The sequence below is a fragment of the Phodopus roborovskii genome, unplaced genomic scaffold (assembly GCF_943737965.1).
Source record: "Phodopus roborovskii unplaced genomic scaffold, PHOROB, whole genome shotgun sequence".
Classification (NCBI taxonomy): Eukaryota; Metazoa; Chordata; class Mammalia; order Rodentia; family Cricetidae; genus Phodopus; species Phodopus roborovskii.
The window spans coordinates 5639846-5663532 of record NW_026126578.1 but is presented as its reverse complement, the minus strand read 5'-3'; the positions used below and the strand labels follow the sequence as shown (position 1 = coordinate 5663532).

The window sequence follows — 23687 nt, the reverse complement described above, 5'->3', positions numbered from 1 at the left end:
CTTTCCTACCTCTGCCTTTCTATGGCTGAGTTAACAGGCCTGAGCTGTGCTGGACCTTGCATGGGTTCTGAAGAACCCGAAGTCAGCCCTCATGCTTGTAAGACAAGTACTTTTAACCACTGAGACATCTTCCAGCCTTAATTACTTTACAGACAAAAAACAGAATTCTAGAAAGATTAACTTATGGGACTAGGGATGTAGCTGAGTGGTACAGTGCTTGCCTAGCATTCAACAAGCCCTAGGTTAGATGATTAACAATGAAAGGGGGAAATTTTACTAACAAGAAAGTCACACATACAGCAGTAGAGTTCAAAAGAAAACTAAAATTTTAATGTGTAGCTTTTACTTATTAAAGCAACTAATCACTAACTACTTTGGATAGCAGTATCTAAATGAAAAGTATTTATCAAATAGCACTACATTAAACAAACCCAGAATAAAACTCCCAGGTCTTTGCAGTGAATTTATATTATGTGGATTAACCTTGGGTTTTATATTATGCATATTTTGCACTTTCCCTTTATTCACCATTGATTAACAGCAGCAGCAACAAAAATTAACTACTATAAACATAAAAGCTATTTGAAGATGTGACTTCCTACATGGTCTTATGTAGGCGGACCTCAAATTCCCATCCACCTGCTCCCTGCATGCTAACATTATAGATATGTGCAAAAACACCCAGAGTTTTATATGGTACTTGGAATCAAATCTAGGGGTTTGTGCATGGTAGGCAAGCACTCTTACCAGCTGAGCCACATCTTCAGCCCTGAAGACATGCCTTTTCTTTCTTTCTTCTTCCCCCCCCCCCTTTTTTTGAGACAGGATCATAATATGTAGCTCTAGCTGTCCCAGAACTCCTCAAACTCAGAGATCTTGCCACAACCTCCCAAATGCTGGATTTAAGGTGTGGCATCACTTCACCTGATACCTAAAGATGTTTAACTCTTTAGGCTTATCTATTGACAAGTACTGCATTTTCACAACCACATTAAAAAAAAAAAAAAAAAAACAACCCACCCCAAACCTTGTATTTCTTTCTGTAACAGCAGTCACAGTCAAATTCTGGGAAGAAAAACCAAAAACCAAAACCCAAACAAACAAACAAACAAACAAACAAAGTAACCCTCCCCTCTGATTAAATCAATCCACTACATTCACTACATTGCTTACCAGGGAGAGTTTATGCTATTTAGAGAAAATAAAGAAGTTTTTCTTAAGAAATAAAGGTAAATATGGCAGGAAGAGTTCTTAGAATACAGAAGTAATGAGCCTGATCATGCATATTCTATGATTCCTGACAAAGTAGCTAAGAATAAAACACTAAATAAACCTAAAGCTCAGTACTCTTGATGTGTACAAGAGGCTTCCTCACTGAAGTTGGCTGGCTCTATCAATAAAGATCCTTATAATTAACTTGTTACAAAGATGCTTACAAAAATATACAAACATAATCTAGGTGTGGCGGCACATGGCTGTAATCCCAGAGCATGAGGAGGCAAAGGCAGGTGAATTGCTTTGAGTTTAAGGTTAGTATACGCAGCAAGTTTCAGGCTGGCTAGGACCACACAGTGATAACCTATCTCAAAGAAACCCAACATTAGAAGAGCATTAAAAAAACAAACAAACCAAAACAACAAAAACCAGAATCTCTTAAAAGAAAAAAAAAAAAAAAAAAAAAAAAAGAAAGAAAAAAAAACAGATCCTCATAAAATAGAAAAGTAGCCAGGAAGTGGTGAGGCATGCCTTTAATCCCCGGCACTTGGGAGGCAGAGGCATATGAACCTCAGTGAGTTCGAGGCCAGCCTTTTCTACAAAGTTCCAGGACAGCCAGGACTGTTATACAGAGAAACCCTGTCTGGAAAGAAAAAGAAATAGCCTGACTGACTCTGTAAACTGGTTAATTTATCAAGACATACCTTTGTGTAAACGCATACTTATTCAATGATTGATATACCACAGCATACTTCTATTGATTCATTATAATTTAAATGAATCCTCTGAAAGTAGATGCTCATACTGCTCATTTCTGGTGTTCTGCAGTGCTGTACTAAACATTCATTTTCTTACTGAGAACTTCCTTCACACATATGCATACAAGTCCTTAGGACAAACTGTCCTAAGTGGAACTGCTAAGATAATATGAACATGTTTCATAGTCTTAATAAACCATCTTCCAGAAATTAGTCACTTTGCATTTCTATAGATATTGGTGAGACAGCTATGTTTGTTATTTAATCCCAGGATTATCTTACAGCAAGTTCCAAAAATAAGTTGTGTACATCATATCTGAGTGCAGATGCACCTTACTTAATGTAACTAATGATAATATATGAGGGGCCTACTTAACAATAAAGTTGTGGAAGGAATCAAGATCATCACTCTTCTACAAGGTTCAGATGAATAAACTTATGTAAGCCAACAACTACTAGACTGCTGAGTAATGTTCAGATGTGAATTACACAAGTGGTTACTTAAACTGTTTCAATGAATGGATCCCCTTAAATCACTGTAAACAGCAATCCTGTATGAGTTTCTTAAATTACTGGGAATGAGAATTTCTCGTATGGAAGAATGAACAGCATTCCTATATATTCTGTTTATCATCACATAAAAATGGGTAAAACATAGGAAACACTCCTAATCAAGGAAGGAGATAAAACTCATGTTGTGTTCTGTAAACTGTATCTGGAAAGATAACTAATTACATCATATCACGTTGACCAGCTGTTCTTGTTTTTATTGAGTGGTCTCTGTTTAATTTTGGGGTGTTTTGAGTGGTGACAGACTTCAGGCAAAGAAACTTATCCTGTGTTGGTTTGAAAGACAATGGCCCCCAAAAGGAGTGGCACTATTAGGAAGTATTATTGGAGGAAGTATACCACTGTGGAGGTGGGCTTTTAGGTCTCTTTTGCCCAAGCTTCCCTCAGTGTTGACTTCCTGTTGCCTGCAAGATGTATGTAATACTCTCAGCTCCTGCAATGGACCGACCCTCTGAAACTCTAAGCAAGCCACCTCAATTAAATGTTTTCCTTGTAAGAATTACAATGGTTATGGTGTCTTCACAGCAACAGAAACCCTAAGACTCCTGGTGGTGATAGTGCACACCTTTAATCCTAGCACTACGGAGGCAGACATAGGTGGATCTCTGTGAGTTCAAGACCAGCCTGGTCTCAGAGTGAGTTCCAGGACTGTCAAGGCTACACTATGAAAATCTGTCTCAAAAAGCCAAAATAAAAACCCCTAAGACAACCCCCCCCAAAACACTCAGTAACAATAGCCAAGTGTTAAAGAAAAAAAACCACACACACACACACACACACACACACACACACACAAAACAAAACATGCATTTTGGACAATTTCTGTGTTAAATATAAAGCCCAGAGAACTGACCTCCAGTTACCAGAAAACAGGCCAAAAGCACCATCAAAGCAAACTCTGCTATTACATTACCCACTGCCCAAATAAACCTTAACTGTTACAAAATTATCCTTACTTTGTAATTTAACAAGTAACAGTAATAGAAGGTAATAGCTACCTCAAAGAAACATGGATAAACAAACATTGGAGTAAGCTTTGCTTTAGCAAAAACTAACTTAAATTATTCACACAGTAAATTTTTAAGAAAAATGCAATTTTGGGATGGAAAGCATATTTATTTCTCTAGAAGACAATGAGAATGAGTGGTATTGGCTAATTAGTGGTTTGGTCTGACAGTTCCTTGATGGGGAATGCTGTGAATATATGTTTCTCTTATCGGTTGATGAATAAAGCTGTTTCAGCCAATGGACAGGCAGGATTTAGCCAGGTGAGAGATCCAAACAGGGACAGAGAAAGGTGGTAGGCAGAGTGAAGGAGATGTCATGTAGCTGCCAAAGAAGCAAGAGGTCTAGACCTCACCAGTAAGACAAGACTCAGATTAATAGAAATGGGCTAATAATTAAAAGAGCTAGCCAGTAAAAAGCCTGAACAAATAGGCCAAACAGTTTGTAATTGATATAAGCCTCTGTGTGTTTATTTGGGACTAAATGACTGCAGGACTGGGTAGGACAGAAACTTCCACTCACAGTTCATCCAAAGCATCAAAAGTATTTAGATTACAGGCTACAAATACTTTTTCAGAAGACCTTACTATGAAAAATGATTCTGAAGCTTTGACTTGGTTACTTATTTTTGATTCAATTTCAGTAAACATTTCACTGTATTTGGATTGTTTGTCTCAATACTTGAAAAAAATTAGCTTCAGGGCATTGGTTAAAATAATTACTTTTGCTACCATGAATTCCTATATGAAACATAACCACAACTGCAGCATTTTTGTAGTTATTCTATTGTCTCCCGAATCATTTGTTGTTTTTCTGGCTAGTGTCTGGTGGGTAAAGGTATGGTTTAGATGGGATATAAGTAGATTAGCCTATTTCCTTGAGAATTTGAGTATGAATGAGATAGTATTTTACAGCTTACATTGTTATGTATTCCTATGTGGTAAGCTATGTAAAATTAAGTTTATATTTTGTTATATTGTGTTAAATGTTTCCACTTATAATATTTATGCACATTATTTTTTACCATATTCTATGTATGTATACTTTTCTTGTGTTCAAGACATTTTGTATATTGATACAATTTGGGATATTTATCTTGCTGCCCTTTATAGTTCTACCTCTTGTCTTGACACTTATACTCTACCTCTATTTTAGGGATTTACATGTAGGTATATGTAAATAGTTATATTGTTTAAGTATTTGTTCCTGCTTTACTCAGGAAAGTTTTAATCAGTCTTTTTAGCTAAGTTCCCGAGTATTATAGATTATCTTCACTCACATTTCCTGTACCTATGAGATTAGTCAGATATAGATGCTTAATCTTCAATCCTTCATAGACAGACAGAACATGGCATTTAAATGTTTTAATATTAGTACTCCATTGACATGAGACACTGTTGCTCCTGACAGCACCGTGCATTTTCCCGAAAATATGTTGGACACTGTTGTTGCTCCTGCTGGAGTTCAATCTCGCCTCAGCTAATGGCCTGTTGGGCATAGAATTGCCCCCACCTTGACCACTGATTTGGACATGCAGTCCTATGTGCTTGCAGGAGACAAATATAGAAGACTGCTTGACCTTGCCAAGTCAGGGTAAGACAGCCATTCTATTTCCCTGCTGTTGTTGTGGTCTGTCAAGTTCTCTTGGCCTTAGCCAAATCTGGGTGTACCAACGTCGCTGTGAGACCTAGGGTGACTGTTCCTGTCCTTGCTGCACCGTTTTGGAAGTTGTCCATCCGCATTTCCTGTCTACTCTAGTATTGTTATTTTCCTTCTCAGGTCTTGATGAGGTTGAAGATTAAACTATCACAACTATTATTCTCTCTTCCTAGTTAGATATATTAGGTACTAGACTTACGTTTTCCAGCTTAGGACAACTCTATTGTAAACTCCATTATGCCCTCACCCTAGGACTAGATATGTAGGTCATTTTGTTCTCGATTTTCCTTTTCTTAGAGCACACTTGTTATTCACTGTTTTGTATATAGTTTTGTATTAAGCCTAAATCTTTTCTTTAGACTAAAAGGGGAATTGTAGTGAGGTAGTCCTTCTGTAGCACTGACCACGCCCATTGGGGGGGTGGAGCGATGGGCGGAGGTGACCTGAGGAAGGAAGTCGGAGGGGGCCAGGAAGGCGCTCTCTTTCTGGCATGACTCGGACAGGAGAGGATCGGGTTGAATTTCCTGGTGTTCATCTGTCTAGGTTGTAAGTTATTTCTCCCTGAATAAACATCTATTCGGCCTATTTGTTTATCCTGACCCTTATTTACCGCAATAAGTGTCTAAAACATAACAGGGAGTTAAGACAGAAAATACCTTAGAATTTCCATGCATCAGCTATTTTCTTTTCATTAAAACACCTTCTATTTATGAGTTTTTCTTGAAGAAAGTATTTTCAAACGAATGTTTTGCCACTACTTTGTAACCAACTTTAAAACTCAGATTTGATTTATTTTGCTGAATTTGAACATGATATGGTGGCTAAAGATGGCCTTGAACTCTTGGTTGTCCTGCCATTATTACCTCCCAAGTGAAGCTTCAGGACCACAACCTCCACATGGAACTCCAACTCACATCCACAGTGCACATGCACACATTCACAGAACAACAACAAAATACATGCTCCTGACTTCAACATATCTCTTATAAATCAACATTAATAACTAAAAAGCTAACTCCAGCTTTCTGAGAGGTGGGGGAAAAAAGATCCTTCTAAGTGTAAATATTGGCCAGTGTGGTGGTACATGCCTTCGATCTCAACACTCAAGTGGGCAGAGATAGGCAGATCTCCTGTAAGTTAAAGGCTGCCTAGGTCTACATAGAATTCTAGGACAGCCAGGGATATACAGAGAGACTCTGTCTCTAAATACAAAAAAAGTACAAAAATTATTTCTGATTAGAAAAACACTCCAAAACTATGTTATGGAAAACTAGCAATACTTTTGCATAGGATCCTTTTTTCACTGGTTAATTACCACTTGCCACAAAGAGTGACAAAATTAACATAATTCTTCCATAAAGTTAGGATTTCTAATTTTCAAGATTGTTTTTCACATTATAAATTCCAACTCTTAGAGGAAACAAACACGCTGGCTCTACCTTTGCATTAGTATAATAGTCAAACAACTTTAATTCCTGGATGTTAACTAGCTTGTTTTTCTACCAAGTTTCAAACACAACACAATTTTAGCTATGACTTGAGACTGGGGATACAGCTCTGTGGCAAAACAACTGCTAAGCACATGCAAGGCCCTGGATTTGACTATAGTACGATAAACAAATTAAACCAGAAGCTTCAAATTTCAGCTCGGTACCTACTACTCCTTTGTTAACAATTAGTTATTTTCATATAATAAACAGAATAATGAAAATCAGCTGCTATTTATAACATATGAACATAATCCTAAGTAAGGTTGATTCAGAGTTTAGAAAACCAATTACATACTCCTAAAAGTAATACCAACTTTCAAATTAAAAGCTAAGTTTTCCTGATTATTCTGTACCAGCCAGTTTCTAATCTCCATTTTCATGTATTACCTCATGTAATGTTTAGTAATGTTAGTAAAAGCTCCGATGAAGGCACTATATTATTAGGCAAAAGAATTAATAAAACTTGCCAAGAAACTTTCATTAAAAATTACAATCTGGGGCTGGAGATGGCTCAGCAGTTAAGGATACACAATGCTCTTGCAGAAGACCCAAGTTCAGTTCCTTGCACTGTTGTAGGGCAGCTCACAACCTAAAACTATACTTCTACAGGATCCTGTACATTCTTCTTGCCTTCTCAAGCACCCAAAAATGTGTGTGCCCATTTTGATAAAGACAGAACCAGAGCATGAATTAAAGTCTATAAAGTCTATCCAATTCCAGAGCTCCCATCTTTTTTTGTGGGAGCTAGGGGAAAGGCCACAAATCAATCTCAAAGTGTACTTCTTTCCTTTCTTTATAATTTGAATTTCTACACACAAATACATAATGCATATTCAACATATTCCTCACACTCTCATTTCCCCTTCAGATCCTTCACATTCTAATCACCATCCCTTTCTTACCTATTATGATTTAATAATGTTAGTCTACTTATTAGAACTTGATAGTGCTGAAGTATGAGACTGTAACTCACAGGAACAACAATTAAACATTTAACCAACTTAAAAACCTCTGAATTTATTTGGAATTGAAGTGATAACATAAAAAAGGCGCTTCTAAACAGCACCTGAATTCCAATGCTCATTGTGAACTGTTCAAGAAATGTCTACTGAGAAGCTATTAGAACAGCAGCTTCTCAAGTATATCTGAAACCAACAGAAGCAAACAATCTAGCATTTCAAGACATTTTTTAGTAGAAAAAAGAAGATTCCTACCTCGTTTAAGTTATACTAAGTCAAGAAATTTTGGCTCCTAAAAGATTTTCTGCGTTTATGGCATGAAACTGTTACTGAAAAATCTAAAAAGAGTTATTTATTTTTACATAAACTAACCTAATCTAAGTAATTACTTCTTACATTATAGCAGACGAATCCTGAGAAAATAACACCTTGAGGGCCAGCAAGATGGCTCACCAGAAAAAGGTGTTTTACTATAAACCCTATGATCCACAGAATGCATATGGCAAAGAAAACTGACTCATAAGTTGACTCCTAACTTCACGAATGCAGATGTGCATGCCTACCCATAAATAAGCGTAAATGCAAAAAACACTGTGATGTTCATAAAGAACAGGTAGAGTCTTGAGTATGAGACAGAAAGGACAGGGAAGAAGACATTGGGGATACAAGCAGGATATTTTTGACCATATGTAGCCTTGTAAACTTTATACAGTAACTAGTATTTTCACTTATTTGCCAAGAAGAAGGTAATCACTGAAAAAGAAATAAGACTTAACTTCACTGAGTATCAAAGCTGGTGTCACACCACACAGAGATTTTAAAATACTATAATTTAATTGACTGTCTCTGAAAAAAGTCTTTTTTTAAGAAAAAAAAAGAGGAAACAAAAGAAAACAAACCTCCCACCTTTTAGTAATCATATTGTTCTGCTAATCTAAAATTGGTTTAGTATACTGTGGCAAAAAGTAAAAAAAAAAAAAATGTGTTGATATCACTAGAAATTGGGAGATGGGCACAGAAAAAAAAAGAACAGTTTACATTCAGTATTCTTGTATTTCAAATTTACATTAAGTAAATACTAAATGAAGAAGGAAGAAAGACCTGAGTTCTAGCTAAGTTTGTGCTATATATCCCAGGACCCTGTCACAAAAGCAAAGCAAAACACTATTCCCCTCCTCCCATACACACATACCAGAAACTGTTTTGGGATTAAAAAAAAAAAAAAAAAAAAAAGGTAAAAATTATCCTAAAACATTTGGTCATACTAGAATTAGAAAGCAACAAAACAATTGAGGAAACTAAGAATGAATTTAAAGGATTTACTTAGCCAACAGCCAAAGGCAGTATATACATACAATCTGAATGTCAAAAATAGAAACAAGAGACCAACATATTAAACATATTCAAAACCATGAGCACAAAATAGTAATACTTCACTGATCACCTCCTGAGGTTGCTAAGTTACCAATCCATTATTTTGAAAACCAATAAATAGGGTTGATGAAAAACAAGTACTTATCTTGCCTTTTGTATTCAACTGTAATTTTGTCCAATAATAATGAGGGGGAGTATTTCAGCCCAAACAATATGAGGTGACAGAATACCACCATTTCAAAAGCACAAAGAAAGAATGGTTCTAGGCCCATGATTCCAAGCACAGCTGAAGGAGCTCAAGGGACACGTTGAGTTCTTCCTTTTTCTGACTATAGCCATATGAGCCATGAAAGTCCACTGTTTTCAGCTTATCACAACAAATTAAAGGCAGAAGCACTTTTGAAAAAGCAGCTGTCTTTTATTAAGATAGATACTAAAGACATTTGCAAAAAAAATGTAAAATAATGTCATTAAAAAAGAGTTTCTGTTCATTAAAAACTTCATGCCTTTAATCCTAGAACTTGGGAGACAGAAGCAGGTGGATCTCTTAGTTCAAGGCCAGCCTAGTCTACAGAGAAAACACTCATAAAAAAACAAATCCCAAAACCAACCAAAAAAAAAAAAAAAAAAAAAACCCACAAAAAACTCTACTAACCAACCATTTTTTAAAAAAAAAAAATTAGTAATTAAAAAATTTCAAGATTTATCTTATTTATGTGTATATGTGTGTATGCCCAAGGAGGCCAGAAGACAGTGTCTTGTGAGCCACCAGATATAACTTCCTAGAACTGAACGTGGGTTCGCTGGAAGAGCAGCATGTGCTCTGAATCACCACTAAGCCATCTCTCCAGAATTAATCTTGGTTTTAACTTCAAGTATTAAATCAGTGAAAAGAACTCACTTTTTTGGGAGGAACTTCAGTTTTTAACACTTTAAAGTTTGAGGGTGGCTGATGTAGGCCCCAAATACAAACAGCTGCATAATAACAGGCAAATACTAAGAAACTCAACAAAGTGCACAATATCATTATAAAGTATGCAACAAATCTACCTAATCACTTTTCTATATGAAATGTAGGTAGAAGGACATCTCACAGTAAAGTGTATTAAGACAACCTAGCCTTTAAAATTCAAAGATTAGAAAATTTATAAAAGCAATATTTTTAAAAACATACAAAGACACAAAAAACAGGGAGAGAAAACATACACTTAACCCAATCAAGTGCAACATATGGTCCTGACCTTAGAAAGTTATTTTCACCTATATGAGTGTTCTGACAGCATTTATGTGTCTGAATCACATGTGTGCCTGGTGACTATGGAGACCAGAAAAGGATGTCAGATCCTCTGGAAGTGAAGCTATAAAGGGTTGTGAGCTACCATCTGGAAGCTGGGAACCCAACCCAGGTCCTCTGCAAAAGCATCAAGTACTTTTAACTGCTGAGTCATCTCTCCAGTTCCATTTCAGCCCTTATCTTAACCATGTGGATCTGAGTAGGGTAAACTGGAAGAATCCTGGTATATACTAGGCACATGTTCTACTACTGAGCTAAATATACCAGAGATCCCCAAACAGTCTATTATTGTTGTTTTGGGGCAGGGTCTCACTGTGTAGACCTGGAACTCACTTTGTAAACTATAAATTAGGCTGGCCTTGAACTCACAGAGATCCACTGTCCTCTGTCTTCCAAGTGCTGGGATTAGGCATGCATCACCATGCCCAGCCCTAAACAGGGTATTTTAAACTAGCAATTTGATAAAACCAAAGGAAGTCCATTTTTCTGTTTTGTTATATTTAGACTTTTCATAATAAAGTTTTAAAATTAACCCAATCTCTAGCTACTTCTTGCCAAACTATTAGTGAAAATACATTTAAAAAAAAAAAAATGCTTACTAGGGGAGAATAAGTAATCAACACACAAAGTCTAGCACAGAATCAGAACTCTACAAAAAATCTGGTTTCTAGATATGAACTCAGAGTTTCCTCCTCATAAAAGCTTAAGAAAAATTATTTCAGGGCTAGGGTGTAGCTGTATAGAACACTTGTCTTTCCTGTAATTGTTCTCAAAAAAATTAATCAGCTGAGGGGATGGAGGGATGCCTCAGTGGTTAAGAGTACTGGCTGTTTTTCCAGAGGACCAGAGTTCAATTTCTAGAACCCAAATGGTGGTTCACAACCATTTATAAACAATACCAGAAGGTCTGATACTTTCTTTGGTCTCCACAGGTATCATGCATACACATGGTACAAACAGATGCAGACAAAACACCCATACACAGAAAATAAACACGATTTTTAAAAATTAGCCGAATCATTTGCACACCTATTTGCCACAGAAATGCATTACTATTATTACATATTTAGGAAAAACTAAGGCATTCCACCAAAAAATTACTTTACACCTCTCTTGGTTAGCACACTGCTATTTTGTATAAGATTTATTTTATTTTTAAATTGTATGCCCATGGAGACCAGAAGAGACTATCAGCTTCCCTAGAGCTTGTGTGTGCTAAAAGCCAAACATGGATCCTCTACAACTATGGTTCTCAGCCTATGGGTCGAGACTCCTGGGGGAGTATCAAAAAACCCTTTCACAGGGGCATTGCCTAAGACCACTGGAAAACACAGCTATTTACATTACAATTCATAACAGCAGCAAAATTACAGTTATAAGGAGCAATGGAAATAATCTTGTAGTTGGGAGTCACCACAATATAAGTAACTGTATTAAAGGGACGCAGCATTAGGAAGGGTGAGAACCATTCTAGAACCAAGTACTCTTAATTCCAAACTGTCTAGCTCTCATACTTGCTATTTTATAAAGCAGGGTACACCTACTTCTTGCTGCTCTGTATACTATGCAAGCTTCCAGCCAATCCTTTTCATACTAGCAGTTCATAATACATTATAAGAGGAAGGTTACACCTACCCAGAGCCACATTTCTCAAAAAATACTTGTCTTTCTAGGAATATCACACATGGTCTGGCTAGGTGCTACTGAAATCATGAACTGATACATTATGACTAACAATACTATAAAGCCCTATGACCTCTCTATGAGTGATTTGGCTCAGGCCAACTGAACCCAAAATTCCACAGTAAAAGTGTCTTGGAATTAGCTTTCTTCCTTTAATAATTTATTTAACTTTATTTTGCATGCATTGGTGTCCAAGTGTCAGATCCCCTGGAACTGGAGTTACAGACAGTTGTAAACTGCCATGTAGGTACTGGGAAGTGAACCCATATCCTCTGGAAGAACAGCCAATGCTCTTATGCATCAAGCCAACTCTCTAGCCAGGAATTAGCTTTCTTATTTGTTCTACCTGCTATATAGCAACAATAACTTCTGAGTACTATAGCTGATATTAGCAATATTTACTTGTTTTGATTCTTAGAAGGCATTTGAACTTCATTCTGCTTATTTACTGTGCAGTCAAAAAAGTAATTGTTTAACCTGTGATGATTTTATTTGGTTTTGAAGATTTTAAATACACACTTTCAATACAAGTAGCCCAAATACAAAAATCCCAACAATTTTATAAATTTTTAGCTTACTCTTTAAATGTGATTTGACATACATTATCAATCTCTCCTCATTTTGTATTTTTTTTGCTGGGCTATAAATTAAAGTCCTATTTGATACAAATAAAACTAAAGTTGTCTAGAAAGAACAGAAATATTTTAAAAGAGACTTCACTTTTAGACTTGCTCCTACTTTTTTTTCAGATTTGTTCTTTAAAAAGAAAAAAAAAAGGAATTCTAGCTAATATTTTTCAAGTTGTGAGCACAGAAACAAATTTACTTTCATGCACCACAGAATTGAGAAAATAAAATTAATGCATTCGTACAGCTATCTACACTCACTGTGTAGTCAATCTTACTGCCTTAAAAGCCCATTTGTTCTGTTTCAGTAAATTAAATCATTAGAATAAAAATAACATTTTGGATTTTTTTCCTAATTGTCCTTTTGGTCTTATATACAGATAGCACTCACAAGCACACAAGGTCCTGGGTTCAATTCTCAAAACTGCAAACAAATAAACAAACAAGCACTTTTAATATATCTCAAATATCACATTTATATCTCAATATTTTTGAAATATATATACTGTTTTTCCTCTAAAAACAAGCCAACTCTCAACAGTCCCTAAGTAAAGGAACTTTTAATATAAATTTACACAGAGCCAAACTAATAGCTAACATGTCCTTTGATGTTCTTCATAAGTAAAATCTTGCATGGATACCAAGAATCTTCAACTGACTGTTAAATGCAGATCACCCTCCTTTACAAAAGCCATAAAGGCACAAAACTACATGCCATGGTTGGTGGTAGGAAATAGAATTTTTCAATATGGGATAAAGATCAAAACAAGACAGGAATAAATTAAAAAAAAAAAAAAAAAAGTCATGCACATAGGGAAAGAAAACAACTCCCTAATACAAATTGACAATGAAGGCATAAAACAATGAAATCCCTGTGGGCTGACACTACATTATTAAATATGCTAGCACAATCCTGCAAAATCTAAACCAGATCATAATGTCTAAGAATTACAAAGTTTCCACACTTACTGTAACAGCAGCACACACACACACATTATTAAATTACCGGGGGGGGGGGGGGGGGGGAGGAAGGAATGGGATTGTCTAAGCCTTCACATTTCAGGAGTGAAGAGTGGGTGAAATCTCAATGCCAGAATACAACAATAAAAATGATAAAAATTAAATTTTCATTTTGAGTAGGGTTGGAGAAAGCTTAAAAGAACTCAGACATGAAAATTTTATATCCAAACAGGTATTTAATTAGGTAAAGAGGTCAAAAGATATAAAGGTTTAACTTTAAAAATCTTAATTCTAGTCATAAACCCAAGCTGTATAAATTGGTAATCTCCACTACAAGCTGCAAATACACAATGGATTTCACCTTATAATAGAGTGGCATCTGGTAGTGATATCTATGAATAGCCAATGAAATTATGTGCTTAGAACCCTTTCTGTAAGCTAAGAATCTGAAACAGATCTGAAAAGAGTGTCGGACATAAGTTATCTGTCACTAGACTTTTAAGCATTAGCTTTAGAACATTTAAACAAATCTACAACCTACCATAATATAAACTACAGCAGCCCATTCAATTCCCCTCTTTGTCCTAGTTTCTTTTTTTGCTGGGAAGAGGCGTAGTGGGATAATAATAGCAGGAAGTAAGGTGGAGCAGCTGCACAGCAAGATGAGGTGCTGTGTATGTGTGTTTCACCTCCATGTTGGCCTACCGCTGTTTCAGTCTTATGAAAATGAAATTAGCTGTTTGGGATGCCATTAAGTTATAAACAATACTGGGATCAAGATGTAGTTCCTTACTTTCTCACTTATGTCAGGATCTGCTTTGGGCCTCTAGTCAGATTCAGTTTAACAGAAGCAATAAAAGCTACATTTTTTTGGTATTTCTAATATTTCTGAAGGGAACTATAATGCTAGTAATAGCTGTTTAGTAGGGAGACTGAGGCTAGAACTATCTTCCTTTTAGTTCCACAAACCTATAGAAATAATCCATGTTAATTGACTGTAAAAAGAAATGACCATTTAAATTTCTACAGTAATATATAATATACACTTCACTAAAGTTAATATTAATACTGTTATTTTGCTGATGAGCAGCTTCTCACAGCAGTGATAGTGACATAAATTTACTTTCTTGTCTGGGCATGTGTGTGCATGCTATTCAGGCCAGAGGACAACTGTCATTTTATTTCTTAGGCACCCTCCTCCCAACACTCAGACAGGGTCTCTTACTGGCCTAAACTGGCAAGGCCAGACTGCTGAGTGAGCCCCAGAGATCTGCTCTGCCTGCCAGAGCTGGGATTACAAGCATCCATTACCCATCACACAGGGCTGTTTTACATGTGTTTGGGGAAAGTCCTCTTTTTACAAATACCTCATCAACTGAGCCTTCTCACAAGCCTCTCAAATTTCCCTTTAAAAATCAAAATAGTCTATGTGTTGTAACTGCCAAGACTGTCATGCTTAAAATATTATGTGGGCTCACATTTGTATTTCTTTAACAAAAGAGAAAAATGACACAAAACTTTATCAATGTATATTCCATACAACATTGTGGTTATGTTAGTTTAAAACCATGTCTTCTTTGCCAATCCCCCCCCCACACACACACACAAAAAAAATAAATCAGCATTCCAGTTTTCTTTATCTCATACAAGCAACAGATGTGCTCTTGGAAAAACAGTTTAAAGATTTCTAAAAATTAAATTCTCTTAAAACCAACTGTTCCATAGAAATGAACTATCATATACTACTTTATAAGGAGGAATCCTTTTGTAATCTAAATAACTAACTTGTGGATGTAATTTTTAAAAAGAACTCATGCATGTAACATTTGACATTTACTTTAAAAGTAGCTGAAATGATTCAATACAGATAGAACACTTTAATGACAATTTCAACAGGAATCTAAATTTGGCAGTATCTCATGGTTTTGCCTATAAGACATACAACTTACACACCTCTAACACCATAATTCTTACTAAGTAATAAGCTAGATGCAATCACTTTTTACTGAGCGCTAACCACAAACTAATAGGATTGAGCCTAAACTAAAATATGGGGGGAGCAGTAATCTCCGGAGCACATCAGACTGTGCAGGAAGTAGGAGGAAGACTGAAACAATAAGGCAGCTTTCCTTTTGTGTGTGTGTGTGGGGTTGTTGTTTACTTTTCTTTTTTGAGACAAGAGTCTTATTCTGTAGCTAAGGCTGGCATCATTCTTTGGCTGAGCCTCCTCACTCAGTTTCCTGAGTACAGGACATACATATGTGAGCTACAAGGCCATTATAAAAACCCTTTTTCAGTACACATTTTACATGATGGTGAACAAACACATGAATGATGGACTGTGCTTTTTCTCTTACTAAAATAAAATCAAAGTTAACAATATGTAATTACTGAACAAAGGAAAATACAGTATTTGACACCTTGTCGAATCTAAACCCAACTAAACATACTGCATGTTATTGAAATACAAATTTAATTCACACAGAATATGCCATTCCAATCCTTACTAAAATATGGCTAGCAGATGCTCTAGACCGGGTCCACTAAGGAGGCAACTTACATTTAGGAGGGCGGGGTACATAGAACTCACTTTAATTCACATAAAGCTTGAGGTTCTTGTTTTTTCTCTTGGAAGATAGGATAGAGTCTTCCCAGATTTCTAAAATATACAAATTTGGGCTTAAAAGTATATGCTTGGCATAAATTCAAGGCTTAAGTGGGAACTAAAAACAGTTTCTTTAATTGTAAACCAAAGTGAATAATCTCCTGGGGGAGGGGGGACCTCCTTTTGCTTTTCCTACCTCCTGCCCCTCCCCCACCGACACTGCTTCCCTGCTGTGCAAAGAGCCCTTTGTCCTGCCCCGCACTTATCTAGCTGTTTGGCCATATTGACAGGCCTACTGGAAGCATAATAAGGGAGTCAGTCTGACATAAGCAGCTGGCCATTTGAAACAAAAATCTTCCTTTTTTACTCACACCAAATCCTGCTGCAGAGGTCTGTGGCTCCTCCCATACTTCCACCTATTTCTCAAACAGAGCAGCAAGGAACTGGTATTTCCCTTTAATCCAGCAGCATAAATCAAAAACTTGATTTCCTAGCCAGAAATTTCTACAGGCCCTGATTTGTTTTGGATTATAACCTATAACATTAAGGATAAAAGGTTTTCAACTCTGGGTGTACACATATATGACTATCACTTCAATTTGCCATGAAAACTCTGGGAAGTCTCATACTACAAGACAGAAAAGACATGGAAGCAGAAGACTTAAGTTCCAAGCAAAACTGACCAATAATCTTAGGGTTTTGAAAATACCAAGGATTCAAAAAAGCCAAAAATTCATTTTCTTAACTTCATATCAAAGATACTTTAAGTAAGGCATTTCCCCAGTTACTTGGGGAAAAAAAAAATCAATATAGTGGGAACAGAGTGGGGCAGGATAGCATCTGAGACCCCTTACTCGGAAGGAACAGGCAGGTGCTGGAGCACACACATACACACACACACAGAGACAGACTGAACTTAGCACCACTGTCCCTTTAGTTAGCTCACAGTGCTGAATAAGAACACTCCCAAGTGATGCTTGCTAACAGAATCTCCAGTTAGTTACTGGTATCTCTACCCGATTTATAATTAAATACAGAATAGGACAAAGTATATATAGATTAAGTGAAAGAAAGGCTATTTATTCTCTCTACCTTTTGCAACATTCCCTGAATTCAAGCCACTAGAGAAAATAAACACAATACCAAGTGAAGGTCATGTCATTTAGCAGACATGTTAGAATCTCTGGAGTACTCTGGTACCTATAACACAGGAGCATTACTTTTCTGCCTGAAAGAACATTTTAAATCAAATTATAAATGACTACCAGTTGTATTATTATATACACATTTCCAATGACACTTTGCAGTTTAAGCTCAGCCTAGCTAGCTAGGCCTTTTAATTTCAAAATAAACTTATAAGTCACTAGAGTTTAGTTGGAAAGTTATAGTAAATTTTTTTTTACTTATTATCTAATTTCTCTTTGATATATACTCAACAATTACTGATTGGTATGGCCTAATGTTTCAAAGTCATTTCAATATGTAGATGATTTTATTTCCCCATCCAAAGGCAAAGTTAACATAGCCACCCGTGTCAAAAGGGTCAGAGTAATTTTGGAAAGTATGCAGGCTCCTAGATACTGAACAGTAACAGAAGATGTAAACAATTTTAAGTGTGCCAGTCGAAGTAATCCTTCTAAGAAAAAAGCCTCTTGATCCTCCAGAGTGACACTGAGACTACAACCAGTCCCCAAAACACCCAGAAAAAAAAGTAGTAGTCATTATTTTCTAAGGAAAGTTGCATATTAAGCTAAAAACACTTGCATTTTAGCTGTATTTTTGTACTATAAGTACATTAAATGGTATTGAGTAAATTCACACCTATGGGATATAGCATCTTACCTATGTAACAATAATTGTATTAAAACCACCTGAAACAAACATTAAGAGTTTTGTTTTATAGACCTGCTTTTAGCACTGGAAAAATATTATGAACCATATCTGTGAATGACAAAATGCTCACCAATGTTTCTTGGTTCATTGCCACAAGTGCTAGAGCCATCCTACAATTTATAGATGTTTGTGGGATTTAAATACATCGACACAAAATTGGACAACAGAATCTTGAAAGAACGGGCACAGTGCAATAATAATCTTAAGGAGAAAAAAACCCCAAAAAACTCATGGTTGCACATGCCAGGATGACGATTTAGTTTTAAATATTCCTGTCAGATAAACTATTGGGCTTAACTAGAGATCATCCTGGTTCTGTTTAGCTGGGGGCAGATACCAAAACTTAGATGGGATTCTTGCTGCCCTCTTACTATCCTGAACTAAACACACCCAATTTCATAATATTCCTTCTAGTTTTTCCTGTGTTTCTGATGGATTACTGTCAAGATACATCTTTGTTCAGTGGAAAGACTATAATCCAACACACAATCCAATTTACAGGTCAAACACCAGTGAAGATTAATACAGAAAATAAGAGCAAAAAATTAAATATTAATCCAAAAGTAGCTCTTTTCCGTTTAGGCTTCTAATTATAGTAAGATGTTTAGCATAACATCTATTCACAAAGGCAAAGATGGCCTAATATGGAGAGACATATACAAATCATAAGTGACTTAAGCAATTAAAAGATAGAGGTAAACATCAATTGTATTGTAAACACAAAACAAAGATCCTCCTCACCCTGTTCTTGTACTCAGGGAAATCTTTACTATTTTCGTCTTCAAAAGATTTAAAAAGATCAAAACACCAATGAACTTTTAGTCCCATGGAAGCATAAAACCTCAAAAAGCTTCCAACCCTTCCCCAAACAAAAACCCACTCTTTAACTTTGATCCAGTTTTCAGTTAGATTCATAAATGGATAGTTATGAATTGGTAATTCTGGTCTCTTAGATAACAAAAAGCAAAACCAGCTCAGCAGTGCATTATCCCAGGAAAGCAAGCAAGGTTTCTTTCCAGTCCTAAGCAGCCATCGCCTAAGTGCAGTTCCCTGCAGCCAACAGCATTAATGGACGCTGCACTGCTGTCCTTCCCTGGAGACAGCAGCCAGCACTACTCAAGCTTCTCACGTAGCAACCAGAGCTCCAGAGCCAGCAGCTGCTGCCGCCTTGTATACTCACTCCTGTGATCCAACACAGGAGCAACCTTCTCTTTACCCCACCCCCACTTCTTAACACACTTTTTTTTTTTTTTGGATCAGTGCTCCATGCTGGAAGAGCTGGAAGTATGTTTTTAGAAACAATCCTAAGGTCAGTTTTTAATTGAGATCATTGATTAGAAAAATCAACATGTACCAAATTCCAAATATTCGTTTTTAAATAAACCAGCAATTTAGGAACAAGCATTAAGCTGTGGTTTTTAGAAGGCCAATTTCCCAAACACTGAGCAATCAAATTTAAATTTACAGCTAAGAACAAGAGCCTTGGGTCATGTCCTACCAAAGGACATAATTCAACATTCTACACATGACAATCTGAAGAACCTTAAAGGCTCTAATCTTATAACTGGCCACAAATTTTGGCCAGAGAACTAATGATCCTCCTGAGAAAACTGGAAGAAAACCAAGAGGAAAAAATTCCTGTGCCCTCCAAGCTCAGAAATCTCTGATTATGTCAGTATTCTCTGCTTTAGTCCTAGGTCAGACTACACACATCTAAAACTATCCCTTATAGCTTTCCTCCTAGCGACCTTACACCATTACTAATATAAAATTGACCATCAAAAGCACTTTCCCCTCAATACATTGCACACAAACCTCCCTCTGAAAAAACTCGAAATAATCATCAGGATCTTTCTTCCCCAATCAAAAGTATAGGCTATTTAACATATGCCCAAGGAAGTAATGTAAACATGACCTTGGTCACAAATATGTCATCTAAAAACAGTTTATATGGTCAAAGTATGGAGGAAATTAGAGAACCTGAATTCTTTAAGTATTCTAAACACAGGAAAAATTGGAAAAAGAACCTCAGGCATAGACAAAACCCAGTAGAACCCACAGCTCTGGGCAAGAAATGAGTTGCTGGTGAACACATTACACAAGTAACATGAGAAAGCAGAAAATGCAGGTCATACACGCACCCCTGACCCAGACCAGTAGAGCGGGCTGCAGCATCAGTATACAGGAGAAAGAACCCTTATTCCCAAGAATGAAAAAGGAAAAGGCGCTCTATAGAATAAATTAGCATAGAAGGGGCTTTCCCAGCAGTTAAAACTTTCCCTCAGCGCGATTCACCTACTAAAACCAGGGCTTTTGCCCACCACCGTTCATCTCACATTGTAGTTAGCACGCATAAGGGAAGAGAATTCGTAAGGGGCACATTTTCCTCCCGTCTTTAAAGTCGTTCTTAAAAGATCGCTCTCCACGCCCTAGGCACGGAACACGACAAAATCTGGCTCAATTCCAGAATGGAACCCTACAAATTCAACAGGGATATCGCAGAGATACTGGGGCATACGCCACAGGGAGCCCAAGAATGTGAGGTGGGGGTGGTGAAGGTAATGTCTTTGGCATGGGAAAAACAGCAGCCATCTGAGATAGGGACTCGAGAACCAGAGGGAGGCATCCAGGAAGATTATGGAGGGGAGGACTGGGCCCCTAAGCGATGAGAGTTGTCACAAGGCCGCAAAAACAGGGGGTGGAGGTGGGGGCTCAGGGACAGGAGAAAAAAAAAAAGTATGCCTGTGTATTTTGAGAGCAGGGTTTCGAGAGGCCTCTCCTGAAAAAGGTCTAAACGTGGAGTAGGCAGTGCCCAGGAAAAAAGGGGAGACCAGAGTAGGGGGAGGGGAAGAGTTCTGACCCAGGGAAGACATTAAAAGGGTAGTGGGGTCGACTGGATTAAGAAGAGCCTTTCTCCCTGGGCAAGAGAGGTGCAATGGTGTGTAAGGGTAGCCGAGAAGATGGGAAGGGCAGCATCCTCCTGCTACCAGCCTTGGGAGGCCCAGGGCCGCGACCCCGAGGAGAAGGAACGCGGGCAGAGTGAGGTGACCCTTCTTCCCCCGGGGAGCGGTCGTGTGGTTCGGTGTCTCTTTTCTGTTGGACCCTTACCTTGACCCAGGCGCTGCCGGGGCCTGGGCCCGGGCTGCGGCGCACGGCACTCCCGGGAGGCAGCGAGACTCGAGTTAGGCCCAACGCGGCGCCACGGCGTTTCCTGGCCGGGAATGGCCCGTACCCGTGAGGTGGGGGTGGGGGGCAGAAAGGCGGAGCGAGCCCAAGGCGGGGAGGGGGAGGGCCAGGGGCGGAGGGGGGCCGGCACTACTGTGTTGGCGGACTGGCGGGACTAGGGCTGCGTGAGTCTCTGAGCGCAGGCGGGCGGCGGCCGCCCCTCCCCCGGCGGCGGCAGCGGCGGCGGCAGCGGCAGCTCACTCAGCCCGCTGCCCGAGCGGAAACGCCACTGACCGCACGGGGATTCCCAGTGCCGGCGCCAGGGGCACGCGGGACACGCCCCCTCCCGCCGCGCCATTGGCCTCTCCGCCCACCGGCCCACACTTATTGGCCAGCTCGCCGCCAATCAGCGGAGGCTGCCGGGGGCCGCCTAAAGAAGAGGCTGTGCTCTGGGGCTCCGGCTCCTCAGAGAGCCTCGGCTAGGTAGGGGATCGGGACTCTGGCGGGAGGGTGGCTCGGCGCGTTGGCGGGGACGGGCGGTGGCGGCGGGCCCTCGAGGATGGTGGGACCGCCTTGTGGGACAGCCGGGTACGATTCGTACGCCAGGGCCGAGCGAGCGGTGCTCAGGACTACGGTCCGCCCTGCAGCAACCGGAGGGGGAGGGAGAAGGGAGCGGAAAAATCTCCGCCGGACGCAGCCATGGCTCCCACGGGGGGGGCGGCGGAGCGCTTCCGGCTCACGTCTCACTGCTGATTGGCCGCTTCTCCTCCCGCCGCGTGTGAAAACACAAATGGCGTGTTTTGGTTGGAGTGAAGCGCCTGTCAGTTAGCGGGTGCTGGAGTGCGCAGCCGCTGGCTGGCTTGCTGTGCCCACTGGGTGGGGCGGGCGGTAGGTGGGGTGAGGAGAGCTGGACGGGCGGGCGCGGCCGGCCTCGGGCAGGGCGGGGGAGGGGAGGGGAGGGAGGGTCAGCGAAAGTGGCTGGCGCCCAGGCGGCCTCCCACCCTCCCCTTCCTCTGGGGGAGTCGGTTTACCCGCCGCCGGCCTGGCCTCGTCGCCTGATTGGCTCCCGGGGCCCAGAACACTGGCCCCTGCAATTGGCCCGCATTCATGCAAGTTCAGTCCGTACGCGGGCTGGCGGGGGCGGCAGGGAGGCGCTCGTAGGTTCCGGCCCTCCCCACGGCCCCGCGCCGCAGAGGCTGCTCCCGCGCCCCTGCGCAACGTGGCAGGAAGCGCGCGCTGGGGGGGCGGGGACCGGCAGGCGGTCGGAGCGGCGGGGCGGGGGCGAGCGTGGTTTCTCCTAGAGTTGTTGCCTCACGAGGGGCAGGAAGAGCCGGGCCTGCATCGCGCACTCTTGGGAGTGGAGGAAGGAGCGGGGACTCAGTCGGGCTGGTTTGGAGGCTGGTGGCTAGGAGCGTAGGCAGTAAAGGGACCCGCAGTGGAGTAGGCGGAGAGAAGGCCGCACCCTTCTCGGCAGGGGGAGGGGAGTGCCGCAATACCTTTCTGGGAGTTCTCTGCTGCCTCCTGTCTTCTAAAGACCGCCCCGGGCCTGGAAGGATCCCTTCCCCCTCTCCCCTCGTGATCTGCAAGTCGAGGCTTTCTGGGAGATGGGCGGGAGTCTTCTGGGCAGGCTTAAGGGCTAACCTGGTGCGTGGGCGTTGTCCTGCAGGGGAATTGAACTGGTGTAAAATTGGAGGGGTGAGACTTCCCACGGATTTTCGTTTGTGTTGGGAGGTGATTATAGGGGTAGAAGAGGGAAATGGGAGACTAGATGCTCACCTGGGATTTTGCGCAGCAAAACTACAGGTTATTATTTATACGCCTTGGAGTATTTTTCATCGAGTTAAAGACATGCTCTATCGCAAATTTAGAATACATAAACAGAATTTTAGCGTTTTCTACAGAGCCCCGTACTTCACTATGTCCCTCCGATCCCTCCTCAGCCCTACCGAAAGATGTATTAACACTGTCTTTTTAGTCCCCTTTTAATTTCTTGTACTGGCTCATCCAATCCCTAGACAGAGCACTGGCATTCTTCATCTCCTGATCTTAGAAGCCTGATGAGTCAGGAAACCAGATTAGTTACACCACAAATTGAGATTGTAGCTGGGTCCTTACCCTGCTGTTCTTTTATATCCGTAATACATTTTATTGACTGTTTGCCTTGATTTTCATTTTCTGTCCACTTCAGGAGCTTTACTACAATAGATTTATTGAGAGGCTAACCTAAAGTTCAACTTCTTTCGACTGCCATGGATGCCTGTCTCCTTTTTCACCATTAATAAACAGAGCTGTTCCTATTAATGACTTCCAGATGGCTATCTCCTCCAATATCACCTGGTATATGTTATGTTTTGCCAGGCTGATTGTATTATTAAAGGGTTCACGAATTGACATGAAATTTACTGACTCTTTAATATTTTACTTGATTCCA

At 39.6% G+C, this 23687-nt stretch overlaps 1 protein-coding gene across 5 annotated transcripts in view; it reads right to left on the bottom strand.

Moving 5' to 3' along the window:
• Setd5 (SET domain containing 5) overlaps positions 1–22308 on the bottom strand; it is a 79775-nt gene extending 57467 nt beyond the window's left edge. For 4 of the 5 annotated variants that reach the window (XM_051203606.1, XM_051203611.1, XM_051203612.1 and 1 more), the window contains exon 1: positions 21200–21351. The gene's annotated coding sequence lies outside the window, so the exon portion shown is untranslated. Of the gene's footprint in view, positions 1–21199; positions 21352–22287 lie in introns of those variants that run through there. The other variant, XM_051203607.1, reaches the window with a different exon arrangement.
• Between the last annotated feature and the right edge of the window lie 1379 nt (positions 22309–23687).